Genomic DNA, 21887 nt, shown 5'->3' on the forward strand with positions numbered 1-21887 from the left:
AGTAGGACTACATAAAAATAAAAAGCTACTGCGCGACAAAGGAAACAACAAAATGAAAAGACAATCTATAGAATGGGAGAAAATGCTTGTAAACCTTATATCTGATAAGGGGCTAATATTTAAAATATATTTAAAAACTCATATCACTTAATAGCAAAAAAAGCAAATAACCTGGTTTTAAAAATGGGCAAAGGACTTGAATAAACACCTATCCAGAGAAGACACAGGAATGACCAACAGGTATATGCAAAGGTACTCAACATCATTAATCATTAGAGAAATGCAAATCAAAACAACAATGAGGTATCACCTCACACCTGTTAAGATGGCTTTTATAAAGACAAGAGATAAGTGTTGGGGAGGGTGTGGAGAAAGGGAACCCTGTACACACTGTGGTGAGAATGTAAATTGGAATAGCCATTACAGAAAACAGTATGGAAGTTTCTCAAAAAATTAAAACTAGAGCTACCATATGATCCAGCAATCCCACTCCTGGGTATATATTAAAGGAAATGAAATCAGTATGTCTATGAGAGGTCTGCAACCCTCTGTTCATGGCAGCATTATTTACAATAGTGATATGGAAACAGCCTAAGTGTCCATCAATGGATGAATGAATAAAGAAAATGTGGTGTATATGTGTGTGTGTGTATATATATATATATATATATATATATATATATAATGGAATATATTTGAACCATAAAATAGAAGGAAATTCTGCCATTTGCAACAACACAGATGAACCTGTAGGGCATTATGCTAAGTGAAATATGCCAGAAACTGAAAGAAAAATAATGCATAATCTCACTCACATGTGGAATTGTAAAAGTTGAACTCATAGAAGCAAAGTGTAGGACAGTGGTTACCAGAGACTTAGGGGTGAGAGAAATGGGGAGATGTTGGTCAAAGAGTACAAACATTTAGTTATAAGCTGACAAATTCTGTGCATCTCAGGTACGGAATGGATGGTGCCATCAGAATCAATAGTAGTAATTAAATTGATTATATTAATCATTCAGTGTACACATATATCAAACCATCCTGTGGTATACTTCGAAAATATACAAAGTTTATTTTCTAAAAATTTTTTTAAAGTTTACATGAAAAATTAATTTAATATTTTATACGTCTGCCCACTTGTATATGTAATGTTACTTAATTTAATAAATGCGAATGTGCATTTTTACATTATCCTTTGCCTACTCTTAGCTTCACAACCTTATGATCCCCAGCTCCCAAAGTACATACATAGAAACAACCTATTTTGAATGTTTCCACATTTTTCATTCATCTCATATGCTCACACCAATATTTTATATACTGGTTTGTTTTACAAAATGGCATTTTTTAAAGCATAATACAATGTGTCTTGCTTTTTCTCACCAAACAACACAGAATCTCTTCAAGTCACTGGTAATGTATTCTTTTTAATTGCTATGTAATAGTCCATGGTACAAATATACCATAATTTATCCATATAGAAATTTATGAATTTTATATATACATATATGCGTCTTTGTGTGTGTGTAAATATGTATATTCAGGATATTCAGGTAGTGTGTGTATATATATTCAAGTAGTAAGATTAATATTATATATTCTTCTTAAGTTGGATAAAAATTCATCTGCAAACATAATTTGTCATTACAATTTAAATGATGTATCTTTGATCAATTACTTTCTTTCAGATATATTTTGCTATTATTTGTTTGATAGTTTTCACTTGCTTTCTTCTTCTTTACTTTTCTTGCTGTGTTTTCTTTTTCTTTTTTTTTTTTTTTGAGATGGAGTCTCCCTCTGTCTCCCAGGCTGGAGTGCAATGGTGTGACCTCAGCTCACTGCAACCTCCACCTCCCAGGTTCAGGTGATTTTCCTGACTCAGCCTCCTGACTAGCTGGGATTACAGGTGTGCGCCACCACGCCTGGCTAATTTTTTTTTTATTTTTAGTGGAGACAGGGTTTCACCATGTTGGTCAGGCTGATCTCAAACTCCTGACCTCATGATCCGCCTGCCTTGGCCTCCCAAAGTGCTGGGATTACAGGTGTGAGCCACCGTGCCCAGACTGCTGTGTTTTTTAAACTATTACTCTTTAAGCTTTTTCTATTTCTGATTTTTGCTATTTTTCCAAAGCTCTGATAGTTTTTTTGTAGCTTATTTTGAAATCATTATGTTACATTTTTCTTCTGATCAAAGCATACTTCTCTGGGATGTTTTCATTTTCTGTCTAAGTATTTGTTTCATTTTATCTCATTATCTTTAATAACAGATTTTTCCCCATTATTTAAGAGATTGAGTTTTATAAACTATTAGAAGCAGGTTCCTATAAATGACAAAGAATCTAAAGGAATTCTCCCAGCTTTATGGATGGAGGACGCCCCACAATGAGAGACTGAGGCAAGAGTTTCATCAATGTCTTGAAATTTATTAAGCTTGAGAGGTTGCCCAAAAAAAAAAAAAAAAAACACGAGTCACAGAAACATCTGTGCTTGTGTTCTCTGAAGGGGTTTTCAGGAAGTTCAATGTTTATACATTTCTTTAAAGGGGGGAAGGCATGTAGGAAGAGGCAGGTACGTGGTGAGGCAAATGGTTACATTTTTGTGAGATTTTAATCAGTGCCCATGAAATGCACATTTTATATCAGATAAGGTGAACATTCCAAGAACAAGGGAGTAAAGGAAGAATCAACCATGCAGACATCTCAGGTTAGGTGGAGGAATGATTGATCCCTTCTTGTATGTTCTGCACCTGGGAAGACAAACTTGTTATCGACATTGTCAGCGTGAAATCTAACAGACTTTAGTTTTCGGTGCTAGACTTGGATTGCAGATCTAAAGTTTTAAATGACATGCCCTTGTTTTATGGGAACATACACATTTTTGAAAGCTTTCCAGGCCAGCAAAGAACTTACCTGGGAACAACTTGGACAGTGAAGCTTTTGCCTCTCTATGGGGTCTGACAAATGTACAATGCTTTGACACAAGGTTGTGAAGAACAAGCTATTCATTTGGGAAAAGAATAGCCGTGTTGTATGACTCAGCCTCCAGGCTCTCCAGGCTTATCTTTCCCTTTGGCATATTGAGTTTGGGGGATCTGAGATTTTTATTTTCCTTTAGAGTTGTAATCATCAAAATATGGCCTGATTTCCCATTTCTCTGTCTCTCAGAGAAAATTCTGCTTTATGACAGATTTTGAGATTTGCCTCTAAGCCTCTGTTTCCTAGATTTCTGTGGACCTTGGTTTCAAGACAGAGTTCTATCTTTAGATATTTTTTCTCTTGCAGTAATCTGAATCCGTGACCCTTTGGTCTCAGCATTCTTTCTCCCCTTTCGCCAGCATTTTTCTCAGTTTGCTTACTTCTTCAAACGGTGTTCTCCTACTTTAAGGCATGTTCTTCTGGATATTTCTTAGAGTTTCAAGTGGAATTTCATGGATTTTAGGGTCCGTTGGTGGTTTTTTGTGTTTTCACCTGTGCCAACCATACAGATCTAAATGCTGAGATAATCCTGCTGATTGTCTGTATTTGGGCCACAACTACAGAGGCAGGATTTTCTTTTTCTCGGTCGCTTTGCAAGCCAGGGACCCCCAGCCAGCGATGCCCTACCTGGGCCGCCCTCGGGGATGCTACTGTGCCCCAGCTCACCTGTGTTATAGCTTGTACCTGTGTTCTTTGGTTCCCAAGATCTTGTACTGCGCCCAAGAAGAATGAAGATGCACTGTACATTGAAGGGTGAGGAGGGTGGAAAAGAATTTTATTGAACGATGAAACAGGTTTTAGCGGAGAGGGGATATAGGGGTGGTTCCCCTATCTGAGGGCAGGAAAATCCCTCCCCTGTTGCTGGCTCTGGGGCGTCTTATGGACTCAGAATGGAGAGTGCGTGCTGATTGGTTTGTGAGTATGCAAAAAAGATTAAAGCGAAGACATCACTCAAATGTGGGCATGACAGTGTAGAAAACCAATTAGGAAAGGGTAGGTATATGTAAAATAGGTGAAGGGTGGGGATCAATCAGAGGAAAGCATGGAGGATTTAACCTGTAGCTTGGCTTTCAGGCTTTAAGCTGTCTTTGGCTTCGAGGTGGGGTTTCACCAGGGGCCCGCCCCTATCTGCCTAGGCATTTGGCTGCCTCCTGCCACTCTCAATACCACTCTTGTTTATGGGAATTTCTTGTCATCTAATTTTGCTAGCAATTTATCTGAGTTTTGTTTTTTGTGGGGTGTGTGTGTGTACTTGCTTTGCCATCACAATTGTATTTATAGTTTTCAGGAGTAGTTTTGGGGAAAAGCAAAAATATGACACATCATTATCCTGCCACTAGAAGTGTGTTACTTATTTATAATTTTATTTGCTTATAATCAGACTACACGGTCCCTAGAATTTTTACTTCTAAAAAATTTATTAAGACTTTCTATGTAACTAAGTAGAGGTTTAAATGACATAAATGTGTAGGATGATCGTAAACTTTGCATATATATATGTAATAAGAATTGCTTGAAAAGAATGCAAATTTTAACTTTAGAAAAGCCTCATTTCCAAAATTTAACCCTGTATGTAGTTTTATGGAAAATTATATATAATGTCTTTCAAGTTTATCTTAGTCAAATATATTCATTATTTACTCTCTTTTTTTTAGTTTTAATCCACTTCATTTGTCTAGTTCTGAGAGGCATGTTGCAGAATTCAACAATATTTTTTCTTATTTTTTTGTATTTGAATAATCTTTATCCTTTCAGCTGTGCTATCATTTAAAAATATATTAAGCTAAAAGTAATAAAAAGGTCAGTTACAGCCAGGTGTCTCATGCCTGTAATCCCAGCACTTTGGGAGGCCAAGGTGGGTTGTCAGGAGTTTGAGACCAGCCTGATCAACATGAAGAAACCCCGTCTCTACTAAAAATACAAAATTAGCTGGGTGTGTGTGGTGCATGCCTGTAATCCCAGCTACTCAGGAGGCTGAGGCAGGAGAATTGCTTGAACCTGGGAGGCAGAGGTTGTGGTGAGCTGAGATCATGCCATTGCACTCCAGCCTGGGCAAAAAAAAAAAAAGTCACTTACTTTTGCTCAATTAAATAGAAGGATATTTATCTAACTTAATAAAAAGTTAGCATCTCAAACTCTACAGCAAATATCTCTGTGGTAATATTGCCTTTCCTTCATCATCACAAAACGACTTGCAGCTCCAGCAGAGACATGTACAAGAATATTCATGGCAGCACAATTTATAATAGTCCAAAATTGGGGAAAACTCAAATTTCCATTCATTGTACAATGAGCACATCAACAAATCATGGTGTTTTTATATGATTAAATACTATGCAATAATCAGAATAAAGGAACCACTGCTATGCTCCATACCATGGATGATTTTAATAAATATTTTATGCATTTAGATTTCAACACCTAGGAAAGCTGATCTGTGGTGTTAAAAGTCATAATAATGGTTAAATTTAAGGAGTAAATGGTATCAGGAATTGTCATTACAGGCCATTCTAGATGCTGATAATAATCTCAATATTGATATGAATGACTGTAACACAGGTAGTTTACTTTGTAAAAAAAAAAAATTTTTTTTTTTAATTTTTTGAGATGAAGTCTCACTCTGTCTCATGGGCTGGAGTGCAATGGCATGAACTCGGGTCACTGCAACCTCCATCTCCCAGGTTCAAGTGATTCTCATGCCTCAGCCTCCCGAGTAGATGAAATTACAGGTGCGCACCACCTCACCCAGCTAATTTTTGTATTTTTAGTAGAGACAAGGTTTCGCCATGTTGGCCAGGCTGGTCTTGAACTCCTGACCTCAAGTGATCTGCCCACCTCGGCCTCCCAAAGTGCTGGGATTACAGGTGTGAGCGCCTGGCCTTCTTTGTAAATATTTATGGATCAGTATACTTAAAATTTATTTACATATCTGTGTTTATGTATCTTTCAATAAAAAGTTTACATGATAAAATGATCAATGGAAAAGTTAAAACAAAATATTACTGGATTTAATAACTCAATAATTAAGTTTAATAGCAGATTGTAGTAGTTTAGGAGACAATTATGAAGCTGTAAAGTCATCAAAAAGTAGTTAACTGACAAAACACATCAATCTATATGTTAAACATAAGATTAAATTTAAATGTTAATGGAATAATACTCTAATTAAAAACAATATTTAATTAACTAACATTTAATTAGAGACACAGTGTTGAGAGATGAGTGCAGGTTGGGGAGTACTTCGTAGTGGGAGAATGAAGCTCAGAGAGATCTTGTGGCTTCTTCAGTTCAGTATGTTAAGATGCCATATTATGGGGTATCATTTTCTGACCCCCAACAATGCAATGATTTTATTTCTGAAATATTCAATGAACATTAAAATTGTACAAAAAAATACTTTGACTTTATATGTCTCACAGAATTAGATTCTTTGATTACTAACTTGCTTTTCAACTATACGAATGGTGGGCCATTCAAATCAAATAGAAGGTAAAACAATTCTCTGTTCCATGTGACTCAAAATGCATTTTGAAGACAGTTTTAACACCCCTGTGATTTCATCCCTGACCAAATCAATCAGCAGTTCCCATTCCTTAGCCCCCCAAACACCAAATCATCCTTAAAAACCCTAACCTCCAAATTCATGGGGAGGCAGATTTGAGAGATATTGCCCATCCTCCCCACTCAGCGGCCCTGCAATTATTAAAATTCAAAATGACAGGATGTCTAATAGTCTTGGTCTTCAACTACTAAATAGCAGTTCTCTCTTATTATCGGGACAACCACAAATGTCCCCATGTATTTCCTAAATATTCCCTAGAAGAGGCACTGTCTCCATGGAGAACATTATTCCCATGTAGAAGAATAGTAGAGTGCTGAGAAGCTGAGATAGTAATGTCTATGGATCACAGTTAATAAATGACTATTGGAATACATTGCCAATATACACATGTGCAATCATATTGAGTAAACCAGGGTATGTCTATAAAGCATGTACAGTTCCTACAATCCATAGGCCATTGTCTTTGGCAAAATGTCTGGCCCCCCATTCAGTTTCTTTCTCTTTAGTCTCCTACAACCTACCTCTTTTCAGCCCTTCAAGTACTTCAAGATCAAGCTGTCCCTTCTCTGGGCTGGTATAAGGGCAGAGAAAACAGTGTTCTTGTTCTGAAGACATAGGCTTGCCTTTGAGATGATAGAAATAATCCCTGAGGCACAATTCTGGTGATAATTAAGCACCATTATATGGAGTAATTTAACTCCTCATCGCATCCAACAACTCCACTAAAAAATAGATTGTAGCTTCCCCTTTTCCACAATCAAAGTGCCCACTAAACTGTTTTTGGAAATGTAACTGTCTTCATTTAAATGAATCTAAAAACGGCTGATAGCTTTAATAAACTTTTAACTGGCTTCTAGACATCAAGTTTTCAAACAAAACATTGAATTCTAGTCCTAGAGCCTCTCATTATATTTAGTTTGTTTGCACACAAAAAAAATGTGTGTAAACTCTGATCTGTTAACTGACATTTATCTTGTATTTCTGTCTCATTCAAAACAAACTCTTGCATTCATTTCCCCTTGAAAAACAGGGAAATAAAGGGAGAATTGGCAAAGAAAAAAAAATATATATATATACATATGTATGATAGAACTTTTCTCAGAGAAACAAAATCCATGTTATGGCCCAGTGAGGTTCTTCTTGCCCACTGCATGGAAAGCACCAATACACTGAGACAGTAGATGTTGCAGCAAAGAAATAATTTTAATAATTGCAGGGCCGCTGAGTGGGGAGGATGGGCAATATCTCTCAAATCTGCCTCCCCATGAATTTGGAGGTAAGGGTTTTTTAGGATGATTTGGTGTGTGGGGGGTGCTAAGGAATGGGAACTGCGATTTGGTCAGGGATGAAATCACAGGAGTGTCAAAACTGTCTTCATGTCCTGAGTGACTTCATGGGTGGGAGTCACATAACCAGTTGAATCAGTTCTTTGGCATGGGTCACGGGTCTGGGTGGCATCAGTTGGTCTACCAGAATGCAAAGTCTGAAAAATATTTGAAAGACCAGTCTCAAGTTTCACAAGTTACCTGTAAGAGCAATTGGTGAAGTTATAAAATTTGTGAGCATTGGGTACAAGAATCCTGAGCAGTAAGCAATTATAAAAAAGCAAGCTAGGAAACAATGACCAGCTATTGTTTAACTATGCCTATATCTTAGCACAGTTCAAGCTCCCAACATAATTGTAAACTGTGGTCTTTCATTAGTCTGATATAGTCACTTTCAGTCCCCAAACAAGGAGGCGGGTAGTTTTGGTACAGGAATTATGCTGAATTCCTCCCATAGTTGGCTTGGCCTACATACAGGAATGAGAAAAGGCAGGTAGCTTGAGGTTAGAAGCAAGGTGGAGTCAGTTGTGTTAAACTTCTCTTACTGTTACAATTTTGCAAAGACAGTTTCACACGCGTCTTGCCACCTCCATCCCCTGGCTTGGGCCCTGCCCTGGGTGGGTTTATTTATACCAGATTAATAAAAGCTTTCAGTAACCTTTATAGAATATCTCTGAAAGTAACATTATGAAGAAACTTTGTTTCAAATTGTCATAAAGTATTTTGTCTAATCAATTATAAAACAGATTTTAGTCATTTTAATTTACATAAAACAGTTTCCAACCACAGATGTGTTTTTATGGAATAGCTTCATTACCTATTGAATGTGCTTAGAACTTTAAGCTAAACATCCTTGTTTTTTACTTTTTTGGTCAGGCACAGATGGCAGCATTACCACATGTATGATTTATTTTTGAAGTGTACTTATATAACAAACAACCCTACTATGCATATGTATATTTTCATAACTTTAAACAATTCTAAATTCAAATAAACCAAGCATTTTTAATTTATTTTGCTAATTATGAAAATTCACTTATCTAATCTGTAAATACCTTTTCCATCTGGTATATAAAGTAATGATACTCTTTACTGTCACTGTTAATCAAGCCGTTGATTTCAGAATCATCAATTCAGATAGCATCTGGGCATCTTTCATTCCATTGTAGGTGATTGATACATTCAGACAGATACAAAGAAACCTCATAAAAAGCTGTTTGACTTCGTGGAAACACTCTAAATAAATATGTCACATAACAAAGACTAATCAGTTAATATTTAAATGACTAAATAGTTTAAGTCATGACTATGGCTCATTGGTGACAACGGGCTAACTTTGTTAACATCACTATAACATTTTAAAGAGCTTGGAAAAACATGCTATTTTCACCAGAAAGTTTAAACTTGTGCAAATGTCCAAAACCATATTAGATAAAACCTGATCAATAACCATTACCTTAATAATACAAAATGGTTGCTATGAATTTATTCTAAAGGAACTCTGAAGTATTTGTATATTTCTCTATGAATTTAGCTAATTTTTAGCTCAGTTACTTCTGGTGTAGCATGTGCCCAAAGTCTGCATGTTTTATAATATGATGTGTGCAAAACAACCTTTGGAAAATAATATTAAAGCTTTTCTAAGAACCATCATTTCTTTAGCATATCATCTAAAGTCATTAAATTATTAATATTAGATACCATGAAAATAGTTCTTAGAATAGTCAATTAGAATGTAAAGACTAATTTCCAATTTATGAATCATACAGATTCTTTATGTTTACTTTTCCTTTTTCATTTATCAACATTTAAGTCACCTCATTAGTTATTTCTGGTTCCATAGAGACAAAGATGAAGAAAACATGGGAAAATTCAAAGGGCTGAATTTGTAATTTGCAGATATGATACACACTTTCTTGAAAGAAGTTCACATTCCTAATGAACTGCTCATAAGTCATTTGCAGATTTCAGCAGCCTTTAGTCTTCAGTACTCTGGGTGCCACAATATTGACTGATAAGTTTTATTTTTTCAATTGTGTCATTATTGTTTAACTAGATTGCCACACTAAAGACCATTTTTATAATACTTTGTATAAGATTTCATTTTAATGGGCTATAATCTCGAGTGTAAGAAAGAACTATATCATAATTGTTAGGTTTCTTCTTTTTTTTTGAGACGGAGTCTTGCTCTGTTGCCCAGGCTGGAGTGCAGTGGTGTGATCTCAGCTCACTGCAAGCTCCGCCTCCTGGGTTCACACCATTCTCCTGCCTCAACCTCCTGAGTAGCTGGGACTACAGGAGCTTGCCACCAGGCCCGGCTAATTTTTTTGTATTTTTTTTAGCAGAGACGGGATTTCACTGTGTTAGCCAGGATGGTCTCGATCTCCTGACCTCATGATCTGCCTGCCTCGGCCTCCCAAAGTGCTGGGATTACAGGTGTGAGCCACTGCTCCCAGCCATTGTTAGGTTATTTTTAATCACGCATAGAACCTAGCCCAAAACCTCACAGAATAGGCTTTTGATAGAATATGGTTGAATATATTAAGTATTTGCATTGTTTTAACTATTAGGCTGTTATCTAAAGGGGGCTATATCAAAACTTATGATCATTATCAAAAATCCATCATATTGGTCTTCAAGTGAAGATATTGAAAAACACAGTTTACAGGACTTCACAAAAATATTCACATTCTTAAGAGACTGTGATAATACCAGATGGCAGATTGTCAACAATGATATTTTACAATGTTTACAGAAGTCATGGATCATATTCTAGTAGAAACAGCTTTATTTTCCAAATAGGATTCTAATTTATACACCACTAAGGCAAACAGGGAGTCACTGATCTGGAAGCTCATAGTCATGCCGTTAAAGTGAGATGGTTCCAAATTTATGACACTTTATATTTTTTACCTGTTCCTTTGGCCACAATGGTGTCCATTGTTTTTTACCTGCTTCCCCCACACGTATCTAATATAGAATGTTGGACCTGGGAATAAACAACACTTTCATTCAGAAAGGGGAGGAATGGGAGACAGCAGTTAGCAGTTCTGAAATCCCTCAGGGTAGACATTGTGAAGTCCCCATCAGGAGGTGGTGACAGGCCTTGATCAGGTCTGATTCCGTATTCTAACAGCTCCTCTCCATTCAGTTGGTCTCCATGCCCCCCCAGGTCCACCTTCTGAGAATGTCTTCTTGCTGTTATACTCACTGGTTACATTGGAAGTGGCTGTTTGAAAATATGTCCTTGGAGGCTGACCAGTGTTTGCACCCTGGTTTCTCATAATTCATATAGGTCTGTTGTATGTAGACATAAAGTAATAAGAGGTAGGAGAATAATTGTGGCCACAATAAAAATATCAAAGACAGTTAAAATAACAGAAAGCAGTGGTTTCCATTGTCACCTTCTCAGAAGCCTGTGACTATTTTAACAGACTTTTTTTTGGTTGCCTTCTACTTCACATCCCTTCCACTGTTTTTTTAGTAGCAGAAATGAGATGGAGTAGAGAGTCCCATTTTAGGGGCCTGCAGGCCACCCCAGCATAGAAAAGAAGGAAAATCTTGAATTCCTTCAAGGGAAATTCCAGGCACCTAGTTAGCCCTGAGAAGTAAATAAGTAACCTGATTAGCAAAACAGCAATAATAGCCTCAAACAATAGCCAAGGAAGTTTGGGTCCAGATGTGTTTGGTTTCCTATAGAAACTAAATATAGCATGTTAACATATGTCCCATAGTTGTCTTTCAGAAAACCAGCCTCCCACCGAGATCCCCATAAACAGATTCACTGACACATAAACCCTAGATAAGGAGGAATTGAACACTAAGCTCTGACCACTGTAATTTGTTCTAAATTTCTTCCTGAGGAGTTTGGAGGGAGTCACACACCCAGGCCAGTTAACACTTTTTTTTTCTGCTGACCCCAAATTTTTAAACAACGCTTCTCTCTTCCTTCACAATTAGAAGTCAGAAAGTTTTTGAATGTACCTACCACCTATAAGCCCCCCTTCAACATATCCCACCCTTTTAGGCCAAAACCAATGTGTAACCTCCATATATTGATTTATGATTTGGCCTATAACTTCTGCTTTCCTGAAATTTTCCCCTGCCTTTAAAAACTGTTACTGCCAAGCCATCAAGGAAGTCAAAATTTGAGCATTAGCTGCCTGGTCTTACTTGCTTTGTACCTGCAAATAATAATGCTTTCGTTTCTGTCTCTGCAAAAACCTCTATGTGGATATCTGGTTTTACTGCACCTGGCAAGTGGACCTCAGTTTTGTTCGATAACAGCAACAAAAGAGCCGAAGCTGAGTCATAAGCAGCATCTCAAGGAGACTGTCCATTAAATTAGTATCACTTCTATCCTTTCTGGTTTGGGTGTTTTTTGTTTTTTGTTGTTGTTTTTTTTTTCCAAACCTATGATTTACTCAAATATATTTCCAATGGCTTTTTTTTCTTAAGTTTAACCAGAGTTTGTTTCTGTTATATAAAACCAAATAATCAAAATTGACACACTCAAATCCAACTTTGGTTTCCACTTCCTGAAAATGGTCCACATTAGAGATTTTGAAACTTAAAAGAGACACCTCAAGAGTTCTGAGAAAAAACATCCATACTCCAGAGCAAGGGTTCTTAACCTGGGATCTTTGGATGAGATTCAGGTAGCACCTAAACCTCCCACAATTGTACTTATTTTCTTTTATAGAAATTCATAGCTTTCATCAGGTTCTTTTTTATGAGGGGTTGGGGGACAGGGTCTCACTCTGTCACCCAGGCGGGAGTGCAGCGGTATGATCTCGGCTCACTGCAGCCTCAACCTCCCAGGCTCAGGTGATCCTCTCACCTTGGCCTACTAAGTATCTGGGGCCACAGGTGTGCTCCACCACCACTCCTGGCTAATGTTTGTATTTTGTGTAGAGACAGGAGTTCACTATGTTGCCCAGGCTGGTCTCAAGTTGGGGTCAAGTGGTCTGCACACCTTGATCTCTCAAAGTGCTGGGATTACAGGTATGAGCCACAGTGCCCAACCCTCATCAGGTTCTTAAAGAATATGTAACCATAAAATACTGCTGTTCTGGAAATTTAGTTTTCAAATAGCATAAGGAAGTACAACAATAAAAGATTTTCATCTAGTGAAATTTTTTTTTTTGAAGAATGGCTTAATTACTTGGAGAAATTCACTTGGAAATAATTGAAGCTATTTGATATTAGAATGTATCTATAAACCAAAAATAAAATTCTAAGCTCCCCAATCAATTAAATGGAACCCTCCTCTCAGCCAGGGTCATTCTTAACTTAACCTGAAAAGCTAGTTCAGGTCATGAGGGGATGTGGGGATCAGACATACCTCATTATATTCTCCTCCCATTGGAATTCAGGCACAGCTGACTAGCATTAACATTAAAACAGAGATGTTAAGACTTACAAAGTCAACTCTTTGTAGCAATAAGATGCCAACATGACAGATAGCAGGCCCTAAAAGAAATCAAAGTATTTTACCCCAAAATATATTTCTTTGGTATATTTTGAAATGGCCCTGCAAAGCTGCCTCTTGTGGGGAAAATCTAAATTCTGTAGTGAATCTTCTTCCCTTTCCAGGTCTTTTTCCAGAAGAGAATTAACTAAGAGTCTGGCACCTTTTTAAGTCTGATAAGAAACATTTGCAATCAATTCTCCCTGAAGCCCGCGACCTGGAGACTTCAGCTACATAATAAAAGCCTCCATCTCCACAATTTCTTATCTTAACCCAGACACTCCCTTCTACTGATTCCAGGTCTTTAGAGAAACCCTTTCAACCAATGGCCAATCAGGAAATCTTCAAATTCACCCATGACCTGGAAGCCCGTCAACCAGTCCCTCTTTGAGTCCTTCCACCTTCTCAGACTAAACCAACATACATCTTATATGTATTGATTGATGTCTTGTGTCTTTCTAAAACATATAAAACCAAGCTGTAGCCCAACCTTGGGCACATGTTCTCAGGATCTCTTGAGTCTGTGTCATGGGTACATCCTTAACTTTGGCAAAATAAACTTCTAAATTAATTGAGATCTGTCTCAGATACTTTTTGGTTTACATATCTACAAAAGATATTATGAAATTTATTTCTCTGAAGGTCCTGAAATATAATGTAAATTCTTTGGTTTAAATTTGTCCTCCTTGAAAAGACTGAGTTGGTTATCTTGGGAATTTTGAATACTTTCCAGTCCTATGCTTCAAGATTTCATATTGTGAACAAAAATAGGATGATATTTAAATACAAAATAATTTATCATGTCAGAGCTGTAGGCCAGCAGGTTTTAAGAAGGGAATAAGAGCAAAGAGATGTTCTACAAGGAGCAGGTCTATGCAAACCTACCTCCAAGTCCAAGGAAGCTAAGAAGCTGAAGAAAGAGACTGACATATCCAGTTTCTCAGAAGAGAACATTTAATAAGGATTTACAAACAGAAACCATGTCTGTGTCTCAGATGGCAGCAAGACAAGATAGTGGATTCCTGCACCATTACCCACCTGACTCAGAGTTTATTTGCCATAGAAAAAGAATACGTGATTCAGAAGGGATATGTAGGAGAATTGAAGTACAATAACATCAAGGTTGTTTTGATGTAAGGGCAGTACATTTAGGTAAGTACATGCCCTTACACAAGGAATAATAGATAAACTGGAAATCTTAAAGGCCTTCCCAGAAATGTCATTAAACAGAAGGCAACATGACAGATTAGCATCCAAATAGAGTTGCTTTGGCCTCCACAGGTATTTAGCTGGAAAGTTTCAATTGAGAAGTAAAGGTGGAGACTCTCTCTTCCTGGAGTAGAACTGTCATGTGGGAGGTTAGAGAACTGAGGTGAGTAAAGATTCATTGGCTCGAATTAGTACACCACCCAAATGTTGCATTTGTGAATGTCAACATGAATTTTTGTTTGTTGTTTAGCAAACAAACCTCTTTATGTTTACAAAAGTGTTAAACAGATCCAAACACTACGGCAAGAAAATAAGCGTGTTTCAATCAGGGAGAAAAATAGAGTGCTTACTCAAATATACAACATTGCAGGCTTTGGTGTTCTTGTAAATCTGGTGGAATAATTAATTGAAAGGTGTTTTCTGTCCAGGCAGCTTTTGGTAGAACTCACCATCTATCTCAATGTACGCAAATGTTCTGTTCCACAAGTTAAAGACAGAACATGAAGAAAACTGCATGTGATTTACACTGCCAAGAGAATTTGGAAGTTCAGTATACTTATTTAAAATTGGAATTTAGCCCAGACTCTATTCTTGATAAAGGGAAAAAAGAAAAAGAAAAAACCACTTTAATAAAGTACAAGAACATTGGTTAATTGGGGATATAACACACATTTTCCAAGTAAAATTTCTGTTCAATCCTGCATAAAGGGTCAAGTGTGGCTCTTGATATACCAGTTCACCTTTTACATTTAAATAACAAGTTTCTTACCTTGGTGAAAAAAGCCAAAGTCTAAAATATTTGAAAAGGTTTATTCTGAGTCAAATAAGAGTGACCATGGCCCATAGCCCAGCTTCAAGAGGTCTGGAGAACATGTGCCTCAACTGGTTGAGTTACAGAGGTGGTGGGTTTACAGTGGTAACAGAAGTTACATGTAAAGACATAAGTCAATTCATGAAAGGTATATATTGGTTCAGCCTGGAAAGTGGGTCACTGGGACATCTAAAGGGTGAAGGAGCTTACAAGTCATAGGTGGATTCAAAGATTTTCTGATTGGCAATTGGTTGAAAGAGTGAAGTTTTGCCTAAGAAGTTGAAGTCAGAGCAGAAAGAAATGCCTGAATTAAGATAAGGGAGTTGTGGAAGCCAGGGTTTTGTTATGTAGATGAAGCCTCAGGTAGTAGGCTTCAGAGAAAATCAATGGTAAATGTCTTTTCTTGGACCATAAAAGGTGTTAGATTCTCAGTTAAGTCTCTCCTGGATTAGGAAAAGACCTAGAAAGGGAAGAAGATTCTCTACAATTTTCCTTACAAGAGATGACTTTGCAGAGCCATATCAAAATATGTAAAAGAAAATATATTTGGGGATAAAATACTTTGAATTGCTTCAGGATCTCCTATGTGTCCTGTGATGCTATACCAGTCAGGTCGGACTTCGGTATCTTATTGCTACAAACAGTCTACTTTATCAGTCTTATGATCTCTATTTTATTGTTAATGCTGGCCTGTTGTGCCTAAACTCCAAATGGAGAGGTTATAACAGGCGTGTCCAACTGTCCCCCTTTCCTGTGATAGCCTGAATTAGTTTTTTCAGGTTTCTTTGGCATTCCTTTGGCCAAGGGGAGTCCATTCAATTAGTTGGGGGGCTTAGAATTTTATTTTTGGTTTACATTTATCTATTTGCTTTTCCAAAAATCTATTTGATAGACTCTGACTTCCAATCTGATTTTTTAGCCTCCCCACAAATCACAGTTGTAAATTCTGGAAATGATGCAGCAGAAAACCAAAGTAGAACTCTGAAAAGTGGTAAGAAGGTGAGCTGATTTTAGACCTCATGGCTGGGGGAAAAGCACAGTAGCACGGAGGCTTGCCTTCCCCCTGCCACCCACCCAACACACAAATGCTACCCAGACCTATTGTTTTCTGACCAGCAAAATAGCAAAGGAAGGAAGCCAAGGTAGGTTTTGTTTTCTCCTGCTTAGAATGTGAGTCCTTCTGACAACATCAGGTGAACAGACACCACTGGTAATGGTGATTGATTGACAGCCTTGCCATAAACAGGCAGCCAATGGAAACATTAATGTTCCCTGCCTGTCCTGAGACTCCCTTTTTCCACTGAGAGGTACTGAGCAGGTCAACGGAGCTGGCAGAGGGTACCAAGCTATGGCTGGTGCCTGGTCAAGGAAGCCTATTTGTCCCCATGAACTCAAGATTCTTCTCCCACCTAGAGATACAGATACCAGGCAGGGAAACAAAGAACTCAGTTTATAGCAAGTAGCCCTATATAGGAAGTCTTTTTGTGCCTGCAGCAGAAGAGTCTTCTCCCCTGGCCAGAGGTAATAGAGAAGGCAGAAGGCACAGGTAGGGGAATCCCACCATGCCCCATTCCCATTCAGAGACATCCAGCAGCTGGCCTAAAGAAACCCTATTTTGTCCCTTAGGCAGCACCAGTAGAAACCAATGTGAACTCCCGAAGCACCAGATAAACCAGGTGGATGAAAATAATACCACAAAGGCTCTGACAATCAAAATGCCATTATACCTACAACCTACAAAAATAAGCAAAGACCTGTATGCTAAAACTAAGCAGTGAGACAATCTTCTAAAATAAAAGATTAAAATAAGACTCAGTGTTTCCTGACAAAATAGGGGGGAAAGTCTAGAATGAAATTTAAAATAACCTTTCATAACAAGAACCAGAAAATCACAACTTGAATGAGAAAAGGAGTTGATATCAACACTGAGATAAATCAGATGTTGGAATTTTCTCACAAAGATTTTATAGTAGTTATCATAAAAATGCTTCAGATATCAATTATAAATTCTCTTGAAACAAATTATAAGTAGAACATATCAGAAAAAAATAGGAGTTATTAAAAAGAGAAATGGAAATCGTAGAACTGAAAATACAATAAAAGAAATAATCTGATGGAAGGGCTCATTGGTAGAGTGGAGATGACAAAGTATAGAATCAATGAATTTGAAGCAGAATAATCAAATTCACTCTTATAACAAGAACCATTGTGAACAATAGGAAGAAAACAGATTCCTTAAAACGTCAAAGCCTCAGGGACCTGTAAGATGATTAAAAAAAAATCCATCATTCATGTCAGCAGAGTCCCAGAAGAAAAGGAGAAAAAGTGGGGCTGAAAGAGTGTTTGAAGAAATAATGGCTGACACAAGACACAAACCTACGGATCCAAGAAGCTGAGTGAATCCCAAACAGCATAAACTCAAAGAAACCTATGGCAAAATACCTAATTAAAGTTTTGAATAGCAAAAATAAGGAAAATGTCTCGAAACCAGCCAGAGAGAAATGATACATTATCTATATGGGAACACTCACTTAAAGGATGATAGATTTCTCATCTGAAACCACAGAAGCCAGGAAGAAAGTGGCATAATATTTTCAAATGCTGAAAGAAAAATAAATAAATAAATAAAACAACTGTCAACACAGAATTGTGGTGAAACTATCCTTCATAAATGGAAGGAAAATAAAAACATTCTCACGAGGAGGAAAACTAAAAGCATTATCAGAGATATGGTGGTTAAAGGAAATTCTCAAAAAGAAAGAAAAGGATAAAAGAAGTAATCTTGCAGCATCAGGAAGGAAGAAGGAATAACAGAGCATTTTTCTAATGAGCTTTATAAACTTATTAAAATTAAAAATTATCGCAGCATCTTGCATCCAAGATGATAATATTTAAAGTTTGGAAAGGTAAAGGAACTCAAATGGAAGTGAGGCTTCTATACTTCACTCGAAGTGGTAAAATGTTGGTACCAGTAGACTGTATATATATATATATATATATATATGTATATATCTACTATATATGTATATATACACTATATATGTATACATATAAATATATGTTATATATGTGTATATATACTATATATATATATCTAGAGCAACCACAACAAATTATACAAAGATACACATTCAAAAACTCTAAAAATAAGTCAAGATAACATCTTAAAAATTGCTCTTCAAGTATCTCACAGGAAAGTAAGACAAAAGAAACAGAGAAACAAAACCAGAACAAACCAGTAGTAAGTAAATAATAAAATGGCAGACTTAAGTGCTTACATATCAATAATTACTAAATGTAAATTATCTAATAGACCAATCAAAAAAGATATATTGGCAAAGTGGATAGAAAAGCACAGTTCAACTGTAGTGATTACAAGAAACTTATTTTAAATTTAGCAACATGGGTAGAAAGGTAAAAGTGGGCAAAATCATGCAAATATTAATATTTAAATAGCATGAAAGGCTATATTAATATAGCAAAGAAACTAGAGACAAAGAGCGATATTACATAATAATAAAGGGATTAACCCACTAGGAAGACATAGCAAGCCTAAATGCATATGTACCAACTAACAGAGTTTCAACACATATGAAACAAAAATTGATAGAACTGAAAGGAGAAATAAGCACAAACATACTAGATTTCCATAGCCTCCCCCACAAATTGATAGAACAACTAAGAAGAAAATTAGCAAGGACATAGGATATCCTAAAAACACTGTCTATCAATAGGATCTAAGTGACACATACAGGTTGAGTACCCTTTATCCAAAATGCTTGGGACAAGATCTGTTTCAGATATTGATATTTCTGGATTTTTAAAATACCTGCATTATACTTACTGATTGAGCATCCCCAATTAAAAAAATAAAAACTGAAATTTAAAATGTTTCAATGAGTATTTCTTTTGAGCATTATGTTGGTGCTCAAAAAGTTTTGGATTGCAGAGCATTTTGGATTTGGGATTTTAGATTAGAAATATAAAACCTATATAGAACACTGCACTGATCAACAGCAGAATACAAATTTTTTTTTGAGTGCCCATGAAAGTTCACCAAGATAAATTATATTCTGGGTTATAAAATAAGCCTTGACAAATTTTAAAAACTTGAAATTATAAGAGTGTTCTTTAACAATAACGGAGTCAAAGTATAAATCAGTAACAGAAAGAAAATCAGAAAGTAAATACATGAAAATTAAACACAGTTTAAAATAATTAAATAATATATAGGTCAAAGAGGACATCTCCATTGAAATAAAATAATATAGAGAGCTTATAAGAAGAAAAAACCCAGAACAAACAAAAATAATAAATATAAGAGAAAAAATCAATAAAGTTAAAAATAGAAAAATAATAAAGAAAATCAATTAAATAGCAAGGTTGGTCTTCAGAAAATAAATTGATAAATCTCTAGCAAGACTGACAAAAATAAGAGACACAATCACCAACAGGAATAAAGTAGATCCTGGACTCATCAAAGAAAAAAGAAGAAAAAGATAATATTATGAATACTTTTATGCTCACATATTTTACAACTTAGAATAAATGAACTAATTCCTTGATGACAGCAACTACCAAACTCAACCAAGATTAAACTGACGATCTAAATAGCCCTATGATGATAAATGAAATATAACTCATAATTTAAAAGCTCCTAAGAAAGAGATCTCAGGCCCAGATGGTTTCACTGATGAAATCTTCCAAACATTTAATAAAGGATAAACAACAATTTTACATGATCTCTTCCAGATAATAGAGATAAGGGAATGCTTCTCAAATCATTTGATCTGAAATCATTGATGATATCAAAACCAGACATAGCCAGTATAACCAAGGAAAACTAAAGACCAATATCTCTCATGAACTTAGACACAAAAAAATCCTCTACAAAATAGTAGCAAACAAAATACAACAATGTATATTAAAAAATTAAGCCCCATTATGAAATGGGAATTATTCCAGGTATGCAAGGCTGATTCATCATTCTTAAATCAATGTAATCCACCACATCAACAGAATACAAGAGGAAAATTTACATGATCGTATAAATCAATGTAGAAAAAACAATGAGCAATATTCAACACATATTTATGATAAAAACTCTCAGAATCATAAAAATAGAGGAAAATATTCAACTTGACTAAACATATCTCCAAAAAGCCTATAGCTAATGTCATACTCAATAGTGAAAGACAATGCTTTCTATCCAAGATCAGGAACAAATACTGATGTTGGCTTTCACTACTTTTATTCTACATACTGTAAGTTCTAGCTACTGCAATAAAAAATAGAAAAACACATGAAAGAAAGAAAGAGAGAGAGGAAGGGAGAAAGGAAGGGAGGGAGGGAGGGAGGAAGGAAGGAAAGAAGGAAGGGAAATCTTTATTTGAAGATGACATGATTACTAATGTAGGAAATCTCAAGAAATCTACCAACCAAACCTTGTAGAACTAATGCATGAGTTGAGAAAAGTCACAAGATACAAGATTAACATGCAAAAATTAACTACATTTCCATACACTAACAGTGAACATATAGAAACCTAAATTAACAACACAATACTATTTATAATCCATTCCACAGAAAATAAAATACTTAGAAGTATCTTTAGCAAATGTTGTACAGGACCTGTATGCTGAAATTTATAAATTGATGATAAAAGAAATTAAAGAAGATCCAACAAAATGAAAAGACACACTGTTTATAAATTGGAGGACTCAGAAAAGATGTCAGTTCTCCCCAGTGTAATCTAGAGTTTGAAGATAATTTGAAGATAATTACTTAAAATTTCACCTAAGTTTTTTTATAGATACACACCAGCTTATTCTAAAATTCATGTGGGAAGGCACAAACCCTAGAATATCTAAAGCAATACTGATAAAGGACAATAAAGTAGGGGGGAGTACTCTACCCAACATTAAGACTTATCATCTAGCTATTACAATCAAAACAGTGGACTATTGGCAGAATGATAGACAATGGATCAATGGAACAGAATAGTAAATCCAGAAATATACCCACACAAATACGCCCAATTAATTTTTGACAAAGATACAAAGCCATTTCAATGGAGGAAAAATAGCCTTTTAGTAAATGGTTCCAGAAAAAGTGAATATCCACGGGAAAAAATAAAAAGAGAAAATAACCTCAACCTAAACCTCACAATTTAGACAATATTTAACTCAAAATGGATCATAGACTGAACTTGTAAAACTACAAAACTTTTAGAAAAAACATAGAATATAGTATTTGGATTAGACACGATTCTTAGATTTGATACCAAATATCACAATTCATAAAAGGAAAAATATCAATGAATTGGGCATCATCATAATTAAAAATTTGCTCTGTGAAACATGTGGAGAGGATGAAAAGTCAAGCCGCACTAGGAGAAAATATTTGCAAACTACATATCTGACAAAGGACTAGTATCTAGAATACACAAAGAATTCTTAAAACTCAACAACAATCAATACAATTAGAAAATTGGCAAATGACATGAACAGACGTTACTGAAGAAGATATGGGG

Source organism: Pan paniscus, chromosome 5 (genome assembly GCF_029289425.2).
Source record: "Pan paniscus chromosome 5, NHGRI_mPanPan1-v2.0_pri, whole genome shotgun sequence".
NCBI classification, from domain to species: Eukaryota; Metazoa; Chordata; class Mammalia; order Primates; family Hominidae; genus Pan; species Pan paniscus.